Here is a 16,767-nt window from a genome sequence, read left to right on the forward strand (position 1 = left end):
AGGTATTTTGGCTGTCATAGCAACAACAATAATGTCAACAATGAGTGTTTCCATCAATTTAGCACTATTGGACCTGGCATTATGTTAAGATCAAGAGTCTGGCACATTTTGTATCTTGGGCTGCATAGTTCTCCAAAGGCTGCACAATGAGGTCTGTGTTGTTATCAACCCTATTTGACACATAGAGAAAAATTTTATGTTTTAATAATGTAGCGTACCTTTCTGGGTTGTCAGATTTTGATGATTCCTTGTCTTCAAGCTGTTTTGTATCTCTGCAGATAGATGAAAACTCTGTCTTTTCCAGTAGAGATTTAATTAACTTTTCTCACTGTTGCCCACTCATAAATAGTGTAGATTTAGTTCTTTGAATTATCCTTTGAACCGGTTGTAACATCTGACTGGTTTCCTCAATAATTAATGCATTATATAAAATCTTTGACACATGTTCATTTTCTATTCATTTGTATGAGTCATGATTGTGCCTTTTTTTTTTTTTTAATTATCGTCCAACAGGTAGAGAAGTTGGTGTAATGTAGCTTACATAGCTAGTGGAGACTTGTCTCACACAAGACACAGAGACAACAGGGCACATGCTCTTACTCTCCATGATATGCTCAGAAGCTACAAGATAAAATGGAGAAGGAAAAGCATGTTGCCTGTTGAGACCCATGTGCTAATGGGTAAAGCCATTGTTTCCTATGGGGAACTCAAATTGAACAGATAAGTTCATTTAGGAAGAGTTGGAAAACCTACATTTTGCCTGGAATAGGTTCCGCTGAAAGGCATCGCCTGGCGTTTGGGAGTCAGAGCAATTAGCAGAGAAACCAGGCTGCTCTGCTGGGCTTAAGGACATTTCCTAACAAAGTCTACTCTGAACTTGGAATTTTTAATTAACATTTCGAGAGAGTGGTCACATGGGGTAGCGTGCCCAGGGTGCTGTAGCGGCTGCTTTGTTTGAGTGAAGTCTCTTAGTGTTAACAGTTGGATATCTGCAGATTAAGCGCAGACAATACTTGGAGAGACAATTGAAAAAGTAATTTTTTGATGCTTTCCCCAGCTGCTGCTGAGAGATTAGCTGGGAGGTTACCCAGGCTCTTTCACTGTAGCTGATAAAACTTTATGAGAGCAGCATGTGAATTTCTACATTAGTGTTGAGTTAGCTGGGCAAAGAATCTGGAAACACTGTTGCATTCCTTTAATGGGTTGTGAATCGACGAGTCTAGGCTTTGCCTGCTGGACATTGCTCCTGTTGGGAGGAAACCTATCACTGAAGGTAGTTAAAGAAACCTATACAAAACAGTTATTTTAGTTGTCTCTCTGGCATCCATTCCGCTTCGTCCCATTCTGTGGCCACCATGATCCATGTCTTCTATACCGGGCTCTGGAATAGGGAAAGCCATTCATGGGTATTTGTGTTTCATTGCCACAAAGATTGGTCAAGGTGGGTATGACTGACCTGGACAGAAGGCGACCTGTGGATGATATTTACCAGCTACAGTCATTGTTTAGGGATGGTCCAATCAGAGTAAAGTGTAGAGTTTTTGTTCAATTGTTTTTTTGTTGAAAACTCATATCAACCCTGGATGTGTTTGAGGAAACAACCACTTCCTGTTAGCAATGCTGCTAGGTCCATAGGAAAAGCCATCCTAAAGTCAACTGGATGCAGACAAGTGTCTAAAGAGTCGCAGAAAAATAAAACTAAAGACTTAATGAAATTGCACGTAAGGCCATTTAACCTCTGGGCTTTTCAGTGACTTGAACCTGTAAATTCCCCTAATAATTTCAATAAATCTGATTTGGGTGTTCTGTCACTTACAGTGAAGATTCCTACCACCAAACATGGGATCTTTTTGTGGTCACTGCTGCTTCCTGCTCTTCACATGGTGCTGTATTAAGTGTGAACAGGGGGCTTCGGATCACGACTGGCTCGAGTCTCACCCATAGTGGAGCAACTGCGATTATGCTCACTAGTGTCCTCTGCGAGCTCGAAGAACCTCTTCAATCTTGCAAGCTCTTCACCTTTTTCTAGCCCTTGAAGTTAGACGTGTAATTTTTGACTGGCTTTCTGTGACCTTCCAAGGAAGTGAAAATTCCAAGGAGAGAATGGAATTGACCCCAATTAAGGAGAGCTGGAGAACTCTGGACAGATAGTGTGTCATGGAATTTTGTCTGGGGAACACAATTTTATAGATTTATAGAGTATACTTACATTTGTGTATCTTTAAGACGAAGGGAGTCTTCACGCCTGACTCCCCTACCAGCTCCGTAAGCTCCCTAAAGACCAGGAACCATGTTTGTTTTATACACTACTGTATGTATCCCCAGTGCCTAACATGGTGGCCGGCCCCCGGGAATCATTTAATAATTATTGGTCAAATTAGAAGGATCAGCAAATGAACAGGAGTCAAATGGTACAGAGGTTTTGGTGGGTTTCTCTTCTTACTCTATCAATAAAGGGTTTTCGTTTCAGAACTCATGATCATAATTCCAGGTTCCTCTAAAACAAGATTACTGGAAATTTTACCCCCTCCCAAAATCTTTTTTTAAACCTTTTCTTCTACTTGCAAAATAAATCCATAATCCGAATTTCTCTAAGAAGAAAGTTGTTTCCTTGAATACTGTTGAACAAGTGTAAGGTTGAGGAAAACCCTATAAGCTATGTGCAAATGGATGAATACTATGTATGCACATGAAGAACTACATCGCATTGATTGTTTAAAATCATGAAATAACTTGCAGAGTCAAGGTCCATGTATTTGAGCTGCCCACTTTTGGTATTAACTACTTCAGTTCCAAATAGCTAAACATGGTAAAGATAGAAAAAAAAAAAAGAAATGCCACAGTTAGCTCCTTTTCTTTGCTGTAAGACATTTGTTGAAGTATTAACTTTTTCCTTGCCTAAAGGGACAGAAACTGCAAATCCAATTCTGCTAACTTCCAAGGAAGACTAGATAAGGACCGTTCAATTACAAGTTGCTTATTTATCTAATTCTCTTGGCAGGATTTGCTTTTGGTGAAACAAATCACCTGTTGAAGGGGGAAAAAAAGCCATTTAAATGATTAAAATCTACTTCAGCTAATTTCCTCTTTAACCTATTTGTAAGCCAGCAAGAGCTGATAATTGTAATAAATAGTTCTAATGGGAAGCTTTAGTTCACATTTGGATCTTATTAAACTTTGAAAAACTTCCACCATCTTCTTTTTGAGCTCTTTTGCTGGGGCACAGTTTTCAAGGTAGGCTTCTGTGCATAGGGTTTAATGCATGAGCTTTGAAACTTCAGAGTCTGAGTCAACTTTGCCATGACCAGCTGTGTGAAGACTGCTGTACGAAGACACTTCTCAGTTTTTTTTTTGAAACTCAGTGTTTGCAGGTTTGAAATGATTTTCATGATTGTTATGATAACTAAATGAGCTAATATAAATGCTGAGATTATAGGTGCATAGTACTTAACAACGTCTGGGATACGGTAAGCACATATTAACAGCTAGGGTTCATTATTAATATGAAGCTCTGAAATGGAAAAGCTAACTGGATGAAGAGGGGGTCCTAAGAAAACACAGATCAATTTCCTCTTTATAATTAATTATCAATTGCTAGGAAATTGCATATAAGTAATAGACATCCGCTCTATTATTAAGAAAATACTAGGGGTCCCTGGGTGGCTCAGTCAGTTAAGCGTCTGACTTTGGCTCAGGTCATGATATTATAGTCCATGAGTTCAAGCCCCACATCAGGCTCTGTGCTGACAGCCTGGAGCCTGCTTCAGATTCTGTGTCTCCATCTTCGCCCCCCCATCCTCATGCTTTGTCTCTCTGTCTCTCTGTCTCTGTCTCTCTCTCTCTCAAAAATAAACATTTAAAAATTAAGAAAAAAAGAAAATGTTAGAAACAGGCATCTTTTAAAGTTATGGTACCAAACTACTTCTGTGATATATATACCATCCATTTGGATTTCTTCTTTTAAAGTATATTTTATCTTAGGGGTCAGAGTGTATAACATTTCTTGGATAGGAACATCTTAGTCCCAGTGGAGAATTAAAATCAGTTAATGTGAATGTCAACCTTTCCTGTTGGTGTTTTAAAGTATATATCCTTTAACAGTGAAGAAAGTGTAAAATGGAGAAAGAAGTTGACTGCAGGACCCAGTGAATGTAGATGGTGTGAGAATGTATGAGAATAAAAATGGAGAGAAAGATTAGTAGCTACTTGATGCAGTATATGTGTGTGTGTGTGTGTGTGTGTGTGTGTGTGTGTGTGAGTAGGGGAAATCATATTGCTATTTTGTAGGCATGTCATTAACCTCAATTTTTACTCTTTCTTGAGGCTGTAGAATATGAATAATAGTCCTGGACAAATGAGTCAACTTTTGGTCTTCTGTGCGGAGGAGAGAGTGGGATCTGTAAAGTGACTTAAGTATTTATTAGAAATTTTGTTGCGTGAGGGGAACAGTTTGGTCTACTGTCTCAAGATATTTTGTTCAGGCTAAGCTTAAAATTGATTTATGTTTTGAAGAAACATCAATTGTTTCTGTCTCTTAGAAGACCAGTTAAGGCCAATTTAGATGAATTTAACAGTAGACAAAAAGCCTTCATAGTATAAGTAATCTATATGCAAAGAGAAATAATAGGGAATGCCTGTTTTTATTTATTCAGCACTATGATTTGATTTTAGATCTAACTCTTATTTATAGTGGAAAGCTGAGGAATTTTTCCCTAGTCCGGAGTGGTTTTAGCCCACAGATAAAAATAGCCACACATCACAAAAAGCACAGAGTTTGGTACCTCTGCTCTCACTTTAATGTTCCTTGATTTCCTAACAATGTGCTGATTAGACATAACAGAGTTCTGTGGTAGAAAGTGAGGCAACATCCTGAGCAGAAAAACAAACCGAGCAGTCGAGGCAACGGGCGGGGCCTCAGAAGTTGGTAGTTGTCTCTGTCTCCTAGTTCGTCATTTCTCTATATCACCAACATTGTGTTCTTAGCTATCATTCGGTTCTGCCTTGATGGCTGACCTTGTCTTTATCAACCTTTCTTTATCCTCGCTGTCTCAGGGCCAGTTTCTAAAATGGCCTCCTGAACGCCATCATCTTACCTCCCTGGATGAGGGGGGATAAATCAAGAACAGGAGAAAGCACAAAGCTTCTTATTGTTTTCTTAAACAATTCTTAACTAACAATTCTTAAACTAGAATTAAAACTGAGTTGCCATTTACTCTCATGATCTGAATTCTTGGGTCTCCAGTCCGCTCAAGTCTGTGTGTTTCCATTTGGGGAAGAGTCTCTTCTTACCAGCTTCCTTCTGGGAAATAAAATCATTTCGCTCCTGCTGAATCTATATTGTCAAGGAGTTTGCAAAGTGTAGGTATGTACTACAGGTTGTTTTTGCTTTTTGTGCTTGTGTTTAGTGTATTCTATTGGAAGGTATTATGAGGGCTGGGGAGAGAGAGAGAGATTAGGTGGTGTCTGCAGCTTTCATAAACAGCTAGGACTTGGATCAGAAACTCTCCGAACTGCACATTTGCAAGTAGCTTCTGCCGTAGTGGAGCAACAGAGCTCCAGGGACCCCAGAAGAGGTAAAATTTCTTGTGGTTTTAATGCCAGACCTCAAGAATAGAATTAGCCAATAAAGAGTAAAGCGATTTTCTTTAGTGTCTCAGAAAACACAGCTAATAGGATTTCAGTCAGTGTGAAAAGCGTGTGCACTGTGACTGAAGAAGCAGGGGTTGTTGGAGATGCTATAAATTAGTTTGAGGGTTGTGGTTCCCAAAGTGTGGTCTTCAGACCATCGGTATCAGTATTACCTGGGAATTTGTTAGGAAGACAAGTTCTTGGTCTCCAACCTAGGCCCACTGGGTCAGAAATTGAGGGAAGGATCCAGAAATCTGTGGTTCAATGAGGTGATTCTGATGCATGCTAAAATTTGAGAACCATTATTTTAGGGCATTGGCACCATTTGTCTTTCCCTAGTAACCTTCCTGAAGAAGTAGCTTCCTTCAGTTTCCACAACCCATTGCTCCAGGCCTGAGAACAAATATATGTGTTGATAGCAGAACAAGAACTGATGACACAAACCTTGAAGGGCTTTGTATTTCATTTTCCTAAGACCTGAAGTGACCCTCTTTTAGGTGCTTCCATTTTCTCCCAAGCCTTAGCTACCTCAGTCTCTCTTACCTTTGGTAGATGCCATCACTTGTTCTTTTCACTGCGGAACTGAGCTGTTCAAAATGGTAGCCACTAGCCACATATCACTATTTAAATTAAAATGAAATAAAATGTAAAAATGTACCTCAGCCACGATAGCCACATTTCAGTTGTTCAGTAGCTACATGCGGCTAGGAGCTACTGTATTGGACAATATAGACACAGAACACCTGTATTTCTCTAACACTAAACTTGTAAATCTACGAGTAGTTTGCTCATTTCTGTGGTGTAAGTACTACTACCACAGACATGTAGTAGAAATACTACTTCCAAGTTGTCAACATATCACTGAATGTGGAGTTAGTTGCAAAGAGCTACACAAACTTAACTTTTGAGAGACAGAGTGAATTAGTTCCAAGGTACCAATTTTATGGAAGAAATTCTTCCTTGATGGCAAAAAATGGTGATTCTGTTCTTGACATTCTAGTTTCATTTTACAATGATACTGGCTTTCCAAGAATACAGTATTAATAGCATAAGTTATTGGCCACCTTAAGTCTATTTTAGGTGTAAGGTGGAACTATACAATATACAATTTAACTTAAGACATCTTTTCCATGTCAACGGGGGAAAACGGATTGGGACTAGTGTCTTTTTTTAAGTATTTATTTGTGTGTGTGAGAGAGAGACAGAGTCAGAGTGTGAGGTGGGGAGGGGTAGAGAGAGGGAGACATAGAAGGCTCCAGGCTCTGAGCTGTCAGCACAGAGCCTGACGCAGGGCTCAAACCTATGAACCTTGAGATCATGACCTGAGCTGAAGTCAGAAGCTTAACCAACTGAGCCACCCAGGCGCCCCTGGCACCAGCGTCTCATAGTGTTTGTGCCCAAAGCTAAACCACAGAAGATGCTAAGGTGCATATGTTCTTGTCTGAATATTATATTGAGTCAACAGTGGTGCTTCAGTGATTCTTTCTATTAACTGACGGTGTTTATAATCCTATCTGGTTGTATATAATAAGCCTAATAGTAATGACTTGCTTATTAATAGAAAATGGAAGGGTTGTTTTTGATCTTTGAGGCCATGAATGAGTTGCAAATATGCTGTTAAAGGTGAGCAATGTGCTTAACTTTTTAAATATTTGCCATTTTTAAAATGCTTAGAAATTCTTTTTGAAAGATTGAAGATTATTCATTTAAATTACACAAGTTAAAGAAGACCCAATTGATATGCAACCAAGGCTAGCTTTTAAGTATCATAATCTTATTTGGCAAAGACTTTTTTTGACCAGGACATTACCTAATCTGTGTGCGTGCGTGTGTGTGTGTGTGTGTGTGTGTGTGTGTGTGTGTGGGTGGTGACCTGGAGGTTTATGGGCTTGAATGATGCTCTTGCATCACTAAGATAGCACCTCTTCTGTTAGATAAAAGTAAATTTTAGTCCATGGATTTCACACCCCAAATACTTGGAAATGAGAAAGGTAAATAATTCTTACCATATTTCCTTTATCAAAAAAGAAACTCCCTTAAGTCTGAATGCCTCTGTTGCTAAGACTGTTTGTTAATTGTGGTAGTCCTAATCAGATAAGAATTATTAAACTGATAACCTCAGTGAATCCATTTATTTCTGCAGAAAGATTATACACCTCTGTGTCAAACTGGGTCATTTTTAGGCCCTTGGGAGACTGCATTCTAATGCTGGTCCAGCTAAAGTTGGGTGTCCTTGAATGACAGCTGCTAAAAATTCAATCAATAAGTGGTGTCCAAATGTCAGAGAGAGCAGTATGAAGCAGGGACAGGTTGAGACAGTGTGCAGGATTTGATTCTGGGCATCAGAGTTTAAGTTTGACTCAGAAAAGAAATAAGTCAGCATCTTTAATCCCCAAACATTATATGCCATCTAGTCAGTAGACTTAGCAAAGGTCAAGCAATCAATATCATTGGCATTAGCAGAAATATGTTATGGGAGATTATTTTACTCCTTGAAATTGTTTTTTACGTTCCAATATACAAAAAGGTAGGCAGACTGTCAGGTGGAGTAAAAAAGAACTTGTATGACAATGGAATGAACAGGTTATTGGTTAAATTAAGATATTCCGTGAAATTGGAAAGTAATGGAGGGGTCTCAAATGGCTTCCTCATTTGTCTCTGTTAGGGGTTTAATATTTTGAATGTGCACCTATCCCTTGGGAAAAATTGGGCTGCCTCTTGTATCATCAATTCAGTAAGATGGAAACACCAGGAGAAGCATAGCATGGTTCATCATGTTGTTGCTGTAATCTTGACTTAAACCAGAAGAAAACCATGAGTCAGTTTTTGCCCTTGTACCTGCAAAATCACTTGGAACATAGTAAAGGAAAGATAATTAGTGAAAACATTAGATTCTCCTGTTAAATTACATTTATAGATTTGCAAACTGAGGGGAGAGGGGTCATATATTTTCCATTTGTATATTATTTCTAGACAGGTAGAAGAACAGTTACGGAATGGAAAAAGATGGATAAGAAACTGAGAAGGAGGAAAAATGACTTGGTTAAAAGCCTAGTCATTTGAGAACTGAATAGTCATTATGTGAACATATTCAAATAAGAGAATTCATCGAGGCCATTCAAAAGTCAAAAGCTGAAAGCCCTCCTCCCACCCACCCACACACAAAAAGAGTTCTTAGTTCCTTTCTTCAAGTAAAAAAAAAATTCAGATAGTGTGTGTGTTTTGATTTTTACCCAGAAAGACTCATATTGTAATTGATCAAGAAATTCTCCTATGGTACCCTAATTTTTAAAAACTTTATATCACACATATCTGCAATTTAAAACATTTTAGATATATATATATATACATACATATATATCTTTAAAGTTTATTTTTTAGAGAGAGAGAGCAACTGCATGAGTGGGGCAGTGGCAGAGAGAGAGAGAGGGAGACAGAATCGAAGCAGGTTCCAGGCTCCGAGCCAAAGCCAGACACTTAACCGACTGGGCCACCCAGACGCTCCTTTAGATGTATATTTTTTAACCAAAGGTTGTGACATAGTTAGGAGACAACATCAGTGACATTTTTCTGCTTTTTCTTAAATTCGAGATTGCTTTAGAATGAAATTGGGACCAGGTATTAATGAGAAATTGATGGTCTTAAATGGTAATTTATGTCAGATCCAAAGGCTCTCCTACAATATCTTCAGGTAGCTGGGCGTGTTCCAGGTTTCAGTGTAGAAAAGTGATCTTCTACATTGCTTGAGAATCTCCTTTCTGTTCAATCTTATCAGGACAATCTGGAGAGCACAGTCTGTGGTTCATCCACTGAGAAGAGTATGTGTGAAAAAAGGGTATGCTGGGAATGTGGAGGGTTCCCAGCCAATTGTATTTTCTGAGCCGGTAGTAGATACCCGTCAAGGCTCCGGGGCTCTAACCTGTCCCTGTATCTACACCTTTTGCCTGGAGACTGCATTTCCTCCATGAGTAGACAGAGTCTGCTTGCCTTGAATGTGGACATATCCTATGAATTGCTTTGGCCCCTGGAATGTAGAAGTGACAGCCTGCTGTATCTGAGCCTGGGTCTAAAAAGGATCAAGAAGATGTGGTATATATATACATTGGAGTACTGTATGGCAATGAGGAAGAATGAAATCTGGCCATTTGTAGGAAAGTGGATGGACCTCGAGGGTGTCATGCTAAGCGAAATAAGTCAGGCAGAGAAGGACAGATACCATACGTTTGCATTCATAGGTCTAACAGGAGAGACCTGGCAGGGGACCGTGGGGAGAGGAGGGGGGAAAGAGAGCGGGGGAGAGTGAGGGACACAGATCAAGGGAGACTATTGAATACTGAAGACGAACCATGGACTGAAGGGGGAGGGGGAGGGAGAGGGAGGGAGGGGATAATGGTCATGGTGGAGGGCACTTGTGGGGAGAAGCACTGGGTGTTATATGGAAACCAATTTGACAATAAACTATTAAAAACAAAGGCATCGTGTTTCCCATATGTCCACTTGCTGAGAACGCTGCCAGGAGAACAGTGTCGGCCTCGCCTGACAGGGGACGTAGTCTCATCAGCCGGAGACGCACGAGAGAGCCCAGGCAGTACCCATCAGCAAGGCCATTCTGGTTGACTACCCCAGACACGAGAGCAACAGATGCTTAATTCTGGATGCCATTGAGGTCTGAGGCTGTTATGCAGCACTGTTGAGGCAAGAGATAACTGATAAGGGGCGCAAGTTTCCAGATAGACTGAAAGTGGGGAGTTCTGATGAGTCCTTCGAGGAACCCTTGATGCTTTATTAAAATAAACAAGAAGACCTTGAAGCAACAGGCTTGCTTAGCCTACCCACCCCCAGGAGGCAGTTAGCTGACTGAGTTGAGTTGACCTGGGGACAAACGTTTCACCCCCCCCCCCCCCCCCGCTTGGTACTATCAGTATGCAAATGTTATTTGTGTCCCTCCAAACCTGACAGAGAGACAGGTGTCTAGAAGTTACCAACTTAAGACTCACACGGGACCTCCTTGGGTCCGTATTCTCCAGCAAGGAGCTTAGAAGTGGTTTAATTTGTCTTTGCCATCAAGGCAGAAAGAGCAAATTTTCCAATAGAATGTATTTTAGGAATTTAAATATATATTCTTCTTCTCCTTTTTTTTTTTTTTAAGTTACCAGGCCCCTTTCTGGTATATGGAATCACTCTGTGTGCTCTCCTTTAAAGGCTGTCACTGAAGTGTCTTCTGGCTTTTCCTTGTACTTCTTCCCCTTACTAGGGAAAACAATGGAATTCTGTGAAAGCCCCAGGGGTTTTTGAATCTCAGAGGGACCAGCTTTTACCTCTGAAGAGAAGGGGGAATTTGATTGAAAATAGAGGCTGCTTATGATTCATTCAGGGGAACTTTTCCTCTCCATCATCTTATTTGCCTAGTGATTTGATCCTATGTGGCTCTTCAGAGCCCACTGTGAGATGATTTGCTTCAGCTGCCCTGGATCTTTTTCAAATATTTTCCAAGGACAAACACCCTCCCTACAGGTTTCTGCGGCTGCAATGATTGTCTTGTCTGGGGATTGTATTCTGATTAATTTAACTTTAGCTTCCTTACTGCTTCAGTGGATTCCAAATTTGTCATGGTTTAAAAAAAATTCTCTGGGGAAGTTTCATAAAAGAAGTTGGTGAGAACAGGGCTTAGGATTTATTCCGCTTAGCAACCTTTAGAATGTGGCGGGGGGCTGAGAGGCACAGAGATGAAGAACGGAAGGGGTGCCAAATTCTTCCTGATGCATGTTCATAGGTCAGGCATAATTCTGTTCTGCAGAAATTTCAGTGATCATTATTCTGCGTAGAGGTGCTCCAGCCAGTAGAGCAGAAAGCAGTGAAAGGCATGCAATACGTGACTTCAGCCAGCAGGGGGCGAGAGCGCCACAGCCATAACCCACAATCTCTACCGAGGTTGCTTGGATCAGGTATTGCACACTGTTCTGGAAGCCAGCTGGTTCTGAACTCGGTGTAAACCTTTATTTTTGTAAGACGTTTGCCGTCATTAACTCTCTTCTGCGGACAGTATACGGAGTACAGTCAGTATGTCAGGATTTGAAACTTGGTGGCTCCGTTTGTTAGCTTTGTCATTTCTATGTACCTCCGTCTTTCTTATCCGAAATAACGGGAAAAGAACATTTGCCCGGAGGATGACTGAGCTAACTTATATAATGCATTTGGAACAGCGCCTGGCTCTTAGTAAGTACTTGATCAATATCAGCTAATAATAGTACATAGCCTTTCCCTTTGCTCTCCACCTTCCTTCCTCTCAAGTCTGAATGTAAAAGCAAATTAGTATAGCGATAGATTATGCAGGCTGATTTCTTCTCATTTTCCAAAACTCATCTCAAAAAACACAAAATCAACTCTGTGGCATTTCTGCCAAAAATGCTTACGCTAAATCTAATAATGAGAAAATATCAGATAAAACCAAATTGAGTGGCATTCTACTAAATAAATCAATGGTGTTCTTTCCTAAAAAGCGACAAGGTCAGGAAAGACAAAGGAACAGTTCTAGACTGTAGGGTACGAAATAGACAACTGAATGCAGTGCCTGAGCTAGGAATTTATTTTGCTATAAAGTATATGTTAATGCGTGAAATTTGAATAAGGTTTGTATGTAGGTACGACAGTAGTATGAGATAGTATTAATTCCCTGATTTTGCTAATTGTAAGCTATGGGAGAGAATGTCTTTGCTTTTAGGAAGTACACACCGGAGTATTTAGGAGTAAAGGGGGCACAATTTCTGTAAGTTACTCTCAAATGACTTTAAAAATGTATATTTGTGATATACGTATCATACATATGAGAGCATATTTGGTATAACATTTAGCACACCTGGAGAAAGGGCATATGAGAATCCTTTGTACTATTCACGCAACTTTTTTTTGTAAGCCTGAAACCATATGAAAGTACAAAAAAAAAAACCTAGAAGTAAAAATAAAATCTCTCATCTTAGATACTACCCTTGATCTTAGCCAAAAGGCCAAGAAGTGATAAAATCCCTCATCTTCGATGATGCCTTCTTCACTAAGAAATTTTTCTGATGTTCCCCTCCCTGAATCTTAGGTGAGGTAGACGCTCCCTCCCTATGTGCCCTTGACCTGTGGCCCGCCTCTCTGTCACAACAGCCATTACACTGTATTGTAACTGCCTGTTTATGTCATTAAACTGTGAGCCCAGCCAAGGGGAAGGCAGGGACTCTGTGTTACCCTTCACCTTTGGGTCACCTGAGCCTAGCTAATACCTGGCACAGAGAGGAAACTTCTCATGGATTTGCTGAGTGATAAGGTAGTGAAACTCGGTCTTATATCCAAGGTCTGATTTTCTAGGGGCCTGTTACGAGTTTTAGGCTCGCTTTTTAGTAGGGATGTGGCACTGGTTTGGGACTTGGCACATCTAGTCAGGAAGCTGAGTTCCGTCACAGTGCACATGAGAGTCTCGTTAGTTTATTTATACCTTAGCTTGAAGATACTGTGAAGATAGAATTAGAGCTCTTTGAAAGAAATCCAAATAATCAGTGGACTCTCTTTGTCTAGGTGTTTAATTGGAGGGAATTCCATTGTTTATGGTCAAAGTCAAGGGTGTTTAGTATTAAAAGAAACATGTTTTTCCATAAAATGTGGCCCCTGAATGCACACCATGTGGTGTGCAGTGAGGAGAGAGCAATCTGGGCTGGCTGCAGAACTCACTGTAAGGGCACTAGTGAGACGCGTGTGTGCTCATGGGGCTTCCTATTTGTTCCCTGTTTTATGGGTAATGTCTGGGATTTACAAAGGGTAGGTTCGTCTGTCCATAATGAGCTGACGTTAAAATGTAATGTCATAAAGAGGCTTCTCACTCCTTTATTTGATTTCCATATTAACTCACTCTCTTAATAGGATATGCAGAGTGGGCACTGCTTCCCCTGCCGTTCTTATCTAATATTAACTCTCAAGCTAGATATTTTGCTATTTGACAAAGATAACAGTGCAAGAGATAATCAGTATAACTTTTATCTTTGCTAGAAGCCATAGAAGCCTATCTAGAAAAAGTGCAAATGTGCACACATGACTCCAGAGAGGAAACTCAACAACACGCTGTAAGCACTGTGAGAACTGTTTCCTACTGAGATTCTTTACGTGTAACCTGGTGGACGGGGTCATAGCATATGTTGTCGGTAGGAATCTCTGTGAGGGAGAAAAATGGGATATAGGGGCTCTGGTCAGTACGAATAAACGAGCAAGAGCTCTAACTTCCCCACACCTCAAAAATAATTCCTATGCATCTCATCAGAGATTCATTCTGAATAACAGGTTCTTCTAAAAACTGCTGTGGAAGTTAAGACTCCCCCCACCTATGCTTCAGTGTGAACTGGTTTTCATCAGGCATTTTGAATGCTGCTCCTCTAACACCTCGCTGCAAAGATGAAATAGTTAGTGGTCTCGTTTGGAGGAGGAGGAAAGGGCAATTCTAGAGGAGGAGATAGTTTGGAAAATGTGCTGACCAGGGGGAAATGCTGAAGTGGGATGCTTCGGAGAGCCGTTGACAGTATCTTAGCTCTTGGAGTTTGGGGAACAGGGGAGGGAGAGGAGCGGAAGTAGTCAAGGCCCCAGAAAGAAAAGGATGCAGTAGACAAATCACATGTTGACCACGTAGCAATGGTGGCAGGAATCCCACTTAGCATGTCACCAAATAATATTTAGGTCACAGTTCTGGAATTGTCTGCCTTGATGAATTACCTGGCTTATTTCTCTCAAAGAATGAACCGTCATATGCATCAATGTTTATCTTAGAATAAAGATCAGTGAACACTTAATTAAACAGACAATGTTCCTGACACATTGGCCATGCCTACTGACACTTGTCTAGGATCTTACCCCCTGGAACTTAATTTCTCAACAAAGTTTGCTGAGAACTTCAACAAAACTAACTTCCACTGAACTTTAAAAAAAAAAAAAAAGAACAAATTCTAGAGCAACCAACTGAATAATTCTGTTATATGAACCATCACTATAAATGGCTCACTTATCTAAATGGCATTCGATTTTACATGGGCATTCATGATTTTTTAAGACAGACTATGGCTATTTCTCCAAACCTTAAAAATCCCAAAAGATAGGAGCAGCAGGAAGAAAGGTTTCATTTTTGTCAAAATCAGTCTTGACTTCGGTGGATTGCAGTGTCTACACGTCATTGTCACATTCTTATCCACTCAGGCAGATGCCTTTGGTCTATGTAGCCATAGGAGCCTTTGCAGTATAAACCCAACAGCTGAAGAGCAGTAAAGGTCAGAGCTCAAAATTAGAGAGAAGGTACCTGGCTGGCTCAGTTGGTATAGCACACGACTCTTGATCTTGGAGTTGTGAGTTCAAGCCCCATGTTAGGGATAGAGATTACTTAAAAAGAAAATTTTAAAAAATTAGGAAGAAAGGAGCCAAGAAATGGCTGGGAAGAGCTTGAACTTGCTGAGGGCTTTATGGGGAGGGAGTTAAAGGAAGAAAGTCTGTAGGAATGAGTTAATAGGGCACAGCAGGCGAATAGTCTCGTCGATTTTCTAGTTCTTTGTTCTCTCCTCCCCAATTTTCCCCGATAGTCTCTGAGGGTAACTTATTAGAGGAAATAGACTCTTTTGGGGGATAAATAAAGGTTTATATAAGGCTGGTAAATACATTTATGGGCCATTCCAGTCCACTTTCCCTGCCATTGCTTTTCTTCTGGTGTATGTTTCCTGTCCTCTGGACAGCTACGGTCATCCTAGCACCTCTCCCCGAGCCTTCAGAGTCATCCCTACGTTGCTACAGGGAAGTTTTTTAAAATACAAGTATTAATGTTTGACAGCCCTGCTTAGAAACGTTCAGTGAATTTCTATTTTCTGTGGAATATATCTCAGGGTTTATAGCATTAAGAACCTTCATATTCTTTTCCTCAACCTTATCTCTTATGACTTTCCTTTATTCGTTCTGGCTTCACAGAATTTTTATAATTTATGTCTGAGCTTTCTTACACATGCCTGACAAACTGCTACGCTACCTTCCAGAGGCAAAGTCAGGAATTTTTTTCATCTTTGGAAGCACAGTCTTATAGCTTTACCTCCTAATTCTTAAATGTTGAAGTGAGTGAGTTCACTGATGTGACCACTCTACCTGGCACACGTATCTAACTGCGTGTTTTCTTACAACCTATTGTAATTGTTTTTGCACTCATCTCACTTGCTAGCTTTTGACCTACTTCAAGGTTGATACCTAATTGATTTATTTTTGTAGATGTAACACATGGCACCTAATAAGTGCTTAACAATTGTCTATTGGATCAATGAATGAACTGTTCATGCTTAAATCCCACTATTTAGTTAGTAGCTCCATAAGTGAAACTAAGGACTATTTGCCTACAGTCAGCCCAGCCCCGGGCTGGGTCCCTGTGGGGGATGGGAAGTGAGGGCACACTGGCTGGAGAGAAGGGTTTGGGCCAATGCAGATGTGGGTTCATTTTTTTAGGAAAAAATAAACAATAGGTGATGGGAGTGCCATTATTACAGATTGGAGAGATTCATGATATGGCAAGATAATTATTCGATTAAGTAATGTGAATGGGAAATATACATTGTAGAGGCGGCCATGTGCATGTGTTTGGACAGGGATGTAATATATGGAAATAGTAGAATTAGATAAACATGAGTTGGTCGGCAAGAAAGTACCTGTTGTGGTGAGTAAAGTACTTGAAGCTATGGGAGCAGTGAGGAGCTGGGAGTTCTCTGGTTCTGATATCATGTCACCTGTAGTGAGAAGTTTGTGTGAGAACAAAGTCTGTGATCTTTTTTTTTTTTTAATGTCTGATCTTATTTATTTGTTACTCTTATAGAAAATTTTGGGTTTTTTTTTTAAGTTTGTAAAAAAATGTTTAGGGGCACCTGGGTGGCTTAGTCAGTTAAGCGTCCAACTTCAGCTCAGGTCATGATCTCATGGTTCGTGAGTTCGAGCCCCACGTCTGGCTCTGTGCGCACAGCTTGGAGCCTGGAACCTGCTTTGGGTTCTGTGTTTCCCTCTTTCTCCGCCCCTCCCTTGCTCACACTCAAAAATAAATAAACATTAAAAAATATTTTTTGAGAAAGAAGGAGGCAGAGGCAGAGAGAGAGGGAGAGG

The 16,767-nt window shown here is 40.3% G+C and overlaps 1 pseudogene; it reads right to left on the reverse strand.

Moving 5' to 3' along the window:
- Nucleotides 1–12,486: 12,486 nt before the first annotated feature.
- Nucleotides 12,487–12,644, reverse strand: LOC115292975 (annotated as a pseudogene).
- Nucleotides 12,645–16,767: the final 4,123 nt, after the last annotated feature.

The sequence above is a fragment of the Suricata suricatta genome, chromosome 5, assembly GCF_006229205.1.
Source record: "Suricata suricatta isolate VVHF042 chromosome 5, meerkat_22Aug2017_6uvM2_HiC, whole genome shotgun sequence".
Taxonomy (NCBI): domain Eukaryota; kingdom Metazoa; phylum Chordata; class Mammalia; order Carnivora; family Herpestidae; genus Suricata; species Suricata suricatta.